Source organism: Triticum aestivum, chromosome 5A (genome assembly GCF_018294505.1).
Source record: "Triticum aestivum cultivar Chinese Spring chromosome 5A, IWGSC CS RefSeq v2.1, whole genome shotgun sequence".
NCBI lineage: Eukaryota > Viridiplantae > Streptophyta > Magnoliopsida > Poales > Poaceae > Triticum > Triticum aestivum.
In genome coordinates this window covers 616,884,661-616,891,309 of record NC_057806.1, presented here as the reverse complement: position 1 = coordinate 616,891,309, position 6,649 = coordinate 616,884,661, and positions in this window count along the sequence as shown.

Here is a 6,649-nt window from a genome sequence, read left to right as displayed (position 1 = left end):
CTATAGAACTGCATATAAAAATCCTATGGGTATGTCTCCGTACAAAATGGTCTATGGAAAAGCATGTCACTTACCTCTCGAACTAGAACACAAGGCTTATTGGGCCATTAAAGAACTTAATTATGATTTTAAACTTGCCGGTGAGAAGAGGTTATTTGATATTAGCTCACTTGATGAATGGAGAACCCAAGCCTGCGAAAATGCCAAGTTGTTTAAAGAAAAAGTTAAAAGGTGGCATGATAAAAGGATACAAAAGCGCGAGTTTAAGGTAGGTGATTATGTATTACTATACAACTCTCGTTTAAGATTTTTTGCAGGAAAACTTCTCTCTAAATGGGAAGGCCCTTACGTTATCGAGGAGGTCTATCGTTCCGGTGCCATAAAAATCAACAACTTCGAAGGCACAAATCCGAAGGTGGTGAACGGTCAAAGAATCAAACACTATATCTCAGGTAATCCCATAAATGTTGAAACCAATGTTATTGAAACCGTAACCCCGGAGGAATACATAAAGGACACTTTCCGGAACGTTTCAGACCGCGAAAAGGAATAGGTATGTGGTACGGTAAGTAAACCGACTCCAAAACAGTTTTAAGGCAATATTACTCCGTTTTGGAATATTTAGAAAAATAGAAAAATAAGCAGCAGTCCGGAAAGGACACGAGGGCTCCACGAGGGTGGAGGGCGTGCCCTACCCCCCTGGGCGCCCCCTACCTCGTGGGCACCTCGTGTGCTCTCCGGACTCTATTTTCTTACATGACACATATTTTGGTTGGTAAAAATTCATTATATAACCTCCCGGGAGTTTTGACTCCCATATCACACAAATATTTCTTGTCTTTGTTTTGAGCTGTCCTGCTACAGACAGAGCAACATGTTATCCCAGGATTCGGAAGGAGAAAGCTACGTGGCTGATTACTTTGCAGATCCTAAGGTTTATGGGGATGTGGAGCATTGCGGTTGGACTACGGAAGAAGAACAGGACTATGAACCCAAGTGAAAGGAGGAGATGAGCTCAGATGAAGATGAAGTCCCACTACCTCAACATGGGGACATGTAACACCCACGATGCGGCTATATCTCCCACGTGTTGAAGCACGACTTAGAGGCATAACCGCATTGTAAGCAATGTCGCGAGTGGGGTAATCTTCACACAACCCATGTAATGAATAAGGAAAGAGATACATAGTTGGCTTACAAACGCCACGTCACACAATAGCATAAATAAAACATTACATGCATCCAGATACAATCAAGGTCCGACTACGGAACCAAAATAAAGACAGCCCCAAATGCAACAATGTCCCCGATCGCCCCAACTGGGCTCCACTACTAATCGTCTGGAAAGGAAACATAGTATCGTCCTGAGTCCTCATCGAACTCCCACTTGAGCTCAGTCGAATCTCCTGGAGCGGTATCATCGGTCCCTGCATCTGGTTTTTGAAGTAATCCGTGAGTCACGAGGACTCAGCAATCTCACACCCTCGCGATCAAGACTATTTAAGCTTATAGGTAGGTAAAGGTATGAGGTGGAGCTGCAGCAAGCACTAGCATATATGGTGGCTAACATACGCAAATGAGAGCGAGAAGAGAAGGCAAGGCACAGTCAAGAAACTATGATCAAGAAGTGATCCTAGAACAACCTACGTTCAAGCATAACTCAAGACCGTGTTCTCTTCTCGGATTCCGCTGAAAAGATACCATCACGGCCACACACGCTGTTGATCCATTTTAATTAAGTTAAGTTTCAGGTTATCTACAACCGGACATTAACAAATTCCCATCTGCCCATAACCGCGGGCACGGCTTTCGAAAGTTCAAAACCCTGCAGGGGTGTCCCAACTTAGCCCATCACAAGCTCTCACGGTCAACGAAGGATATTCCTTCTCCCAAGACAATTCGATCAGACTCGGAATCCCGGTTACAAGACATCTCGACAATGGTAAAACTAAACCAGCAAAGCCACCCGAATGTGCTGACAAATCCCGATAGGAGCTGCACATATCTCGTTCTCAGGGCACACCAGATTGTCCAAACTTCCGGTAGGCCAGCCCAGAGTTGCCCCTGGTGGCCACCGGCGGCTGACAAGTTGGACCAACACTCAGAGGAGCACTGGCCCGGGGGTTTAAAATAAAGATGACCCTTGAGTCCGCGGAACCCAAGGGAAAAAGAGGCTAGGTGGCGAATTGTAAAACCAAGGTTGGGCCTTGCTGGAGGAGTTTTATTCAAGGCGAACTGTCAAGCGGTTCCCATTATAACCCAACCGTGTAAGGAACGCAAAATCAAGGAACATAACACCGGTATGACGGAAACTAGGGCGGCAAGAGTAGAACAAAAAACCAGGCATAAGGCCGAGCCTTCCACCCTTTACCAAGTATATAGATGCATTAAGGTAGACAAGATATAATAATGATATCCCAACAATAAACATGTTCCAACAAGGAACAAACTCCAATCTTCACCTGCAACTAGCAACACTATAAGAGGGGCTGAGCAAAGCGGTAACATAGCCAAACAACGGTTTGCTAGGACAAGGTGGGTTAGAGGGTTGACATGGCGATATGGGAGGCATGATAAGCAAGTGGTAGGTATCGTAGCATAGGCATAGCAATAGAGCGAGCATCTAGCAAGCAAAGATAGAAGTGATTTCGAGGGTATGGTCATCTTGCCTGCAAAGTTCTCCGAGTTGAGTTAGCTTGATCCTCGTAAGTGTACTCAACGGGCTCCTCGATCACGTACTTGTCTCCCGGCTCTACCTAAAGCAAGAACACAAGCAAAGGGAGACACAATCAACTACGTGCAATGCACAAGCAACATGATGCAAAACATGGCATGATATGCGGGATGTGATATGCAATGCATACACATACTTTGGAAAGGAAAGATTGAACCTGGCCTCAAATTGGAAAACCAAGAGTTCCACTGGAAAGATGAGTTGATTTCAGTCGAAATCGATATAAAGATCACCGGAATCGGATGCACGGTTTGCAAATGGCAAGCAAAACAAATATGGCACCGATCTGGGATTAACAGCACGAGGCCATCTAAATGCATCAAGAACAACAAGATACTGCACCCTAACATAACAACAAAGCACATGGTAGGGATCCACTCAAGAAGCTTGACAAAAGATGAACACTGAGCTACGGCTAATCCACACAATAGCAGGTTCAAACAAGCATGGAAAAAGTGCAAAAGATATCAGGTTATAGACTTAGTGAAAATAACATGTCAGGAATTTAACATCAGGAAGCAATGTTTAGAGCAAGATAACAATATGCTACAGGAACATATCATGGCAAAGCAGGGCAGGGCATGAAGCTACTCAAAGCATACAACAAAAGTACCTTACTGACCATAAGCCAAAAGGGATCAGAAAATACAATGGCAACCATGTGAACATAGCAACTTTCGTTAACAGATTCAGACTTAGCAGAAAACTGGAACATGGCAAAACAGATTCACGTAGGCATGTTTACGAGCTCGATGCACTCACCACAAGGCATTGCATGACAAACTAAGCATACACCCAGCAAGTAGACATGGCATAGAAGCTAAACATGACAAGAAAAACCTCATAGCATGCATGGATCAACTACAACAACCTCGGCAAAATTGCTTAACATGTAAACAATCTGCCAGGAACAATTTATAGCAAAAGTAGAGCTCGATTGAGTCAAGCTAGGGTGCTCCATAATTGCAAACAAAGACATGGATGGATAGAGCATAACAACATCTACAAAACATCCTTACTTAACATGCTCAAAAGAGGCATGGATCACTCTGTAGCAACAAGAATACATGGCATAAAAATATTATCAGGGAAATGACTTAGAAGATTTCTAAGTCCCTGAAATCAGCAACATTACGAGAGCTACTTTGCATGCTTGTGCTAGCCACCACAAAGATCTCAAAAATACATGACATACACCCCTGTGAAGATGGCATGGCATACTTCAAAACACATGTAGGGCTCAAGTTCATAGGAGGCACACATTAAACATGACAAAAGTGACAAATGTCCAAATTCTGATAAGAATCTGAAACTAACATTGCATAGCACTCTTGCAACAACATTTAGGGCATCAAGATGAACTCAAATGAACATGGTGCAATGGAATGAAATGAAGTACTCATCGAGACGAACAATTTGATATGCTACATGCCCAAAACGGAGCCGCGGGTGATGAGTTATGATGCAAAGAAGAAAGCTAAAAATTACCAAGACTTAGAGAAAAAGTCAACCTGGCTAGGGTTCCTCAGATCTGGATCCGGGGAGCGTTTTACGAGGATGACCGGAACAGTGCTCACGGGAGCTTGAACTCGCCGGAGATGGAGGGGAGCCGGACTTGGACGAGGTCGGCGCCGGACGGTGAGGAGGTGCTCGCCGGCGCGGTCGCCGGTGCCGGGCGGTGACGGCGCGGGCTCGCCGGAGCGACGAGGCGGCGGTGGGCGAAGGCGGCGGCCAGCGCCGGAGCAGCGGGCGGGGCGGCGCCGGGCAGCGGGCGGCGCGAGCGGGCGCAGGCAGCGTGGACGAGGGCACTGGGTGGCGGCGAGGCGGGCTGGGAGGGCCTGCCCTGGACCCGGACGGGCCGGCGAAGTGGGGCGCACGGGCGACGAGTTGGGAGGTGATGCGTGGCAGCGGCGGGATCCTGTCCGGCGGCGGGCGGACGCGTCCGGCCGCGCAGAGGTGAGGGGAGCTAGGGATAGGGTGGTTTGATCCGGGATTTTCGGGGGGATATGCCTATTTATAGGTAGAGGGAGCTAGGAGGCTCCAAATTGAGTACGGTTTGCGGCCACACGATCGTGATCGAACGACCGAGATGATGGATGGGGTTTAGGTGGGTTTTGGGCCACTTTGGGGAGGTGTTGGGATGCAACACACACGAGGCCTTTACGGTTCCTTAGTTAACCATTGGAGTATCAAACGAAGTCCAAATGGCACGAAACTTGACAGGCGGTCTATCAGTAGTAAACCAAGGCACTTGGCAAGTCTCGGTCCAATCCAATAAGGTTTAACACCCGCACACGAAAAGAGGTAAAAGGGGACACCGGAGGACATAGGAGCGCCGGAATGCAAAACGGATAACGGGGAAAAAGCTCGGATGCATGATACGAACATGTATGAAATGCGATGCACATGATGACATGATATGCATGACAAAGACAAAACAACACGAAGACAAAAACTCGACAACGAGGAAATAACATAACTTAGTGCCGGAAATGGCAAGAGTTGGAATACAAATATGGCAGGTTACATACGGGGTGTTACAGGACATGCATGTGGAGTTCAAAAAGTTAAGCCTCCCGGATAGGGCAAAGAAACCTAAGATCGAGTTTATCCCTTTTCGCCTCTTGCAGGAGAACAAACATGAACTATGCAAAAAGATATTGAGCTTGGAGCAGGAGATCGAGGACCTAAGGGACCAAAATTCTGTCCTCAAGCGCAAATTAAGGAAGAAGCCTACACCATCAACAAAATCACTACTGTCTCCACCAACAAAGAAGAATTGAGTATCTGGTATGGGCACTCCACTTGGCAACTGCCAAGCTTGGGGGAGTGCCCCGGTATCGTATCACCATCACTTTTATCTTTACCGTTTTTCATAGTTTGATCCTTTTGGTAATATCTTGATCTAGTAGAATAAAAGTTCTTAGTATGACCTAGTTGTGAGTTTTCACTACAAAAAAATACACTTCCGTGATGATACGTGTTTGTCACAGTAGGTCGCATTTTCTGTCATGCATGTACATCCATGATGATTTTATGACAGAATCAAGATAGTCATACCTGTGCTGTCGTAGAAGTGTTCCATGACATTACCAAAATTATCATCGCGAAAGTGTCCAATTCCACGACGATAAATCCCGCGTCACAGAAGTGCTTTCGTCAAGGGTGACCGACACGTGGCATCCACCGTAACGGAACGCCGTTAAGCTATCGGGTCGGGTTTTGGATCTGATAACCCGTTAACAGCCCCGACCAATGGGGATTTTCCACGTGTAAAATCATCATTGGCTGGAGGAAACACGTGTCAGCTCATCGTTGGGACAGATGTCATCCACTCATTGGACAGAAGGCGCCTTTGATACGTCGACACGTGGCACGGCCCAACAGAGGCCCATTCATGTGAAAAGGCCGGCCCGTTTGACTTGGTCAAAAGGTGGCGGGCCGGCCCATGTAAAGCCTGTTAATGACCTGTTCGCATATAGCCCATTTACAGCCCGCTAACCCAAGGCCCGTTACGCCCTATCCGAATTAGGCCCAGTAGCGTCATCTGGGCCACCCAATATGATTCCAGCCTGTTTTCACTTCTGGCCCATGTATGGCCCATGACGTCTTTCGGTCCATATGAGGCCCTATGTAACTCTTGGCCTATTAACGACCCGTGGTGAAACCAGCCCGTAATGAACAATGTATCACTTTACACCCATTAATGGCCCGTGGTGAAACTGGCCCGTAATGAACAGTGTATCAGTTTATACCCATTAACAACCCGTTATTCTGTTGGGCCGTTTCCAGCCCATGTTATCTTTTGGCCTTCTCAGAGCCCATTTATTCTTGGGCCCATTTCTAGCATTTGTTTACTTACGGCCCGTTACTGTCATTTTCTGCTTGTGGGCCAAATTCAGCCTGTGGTTACAG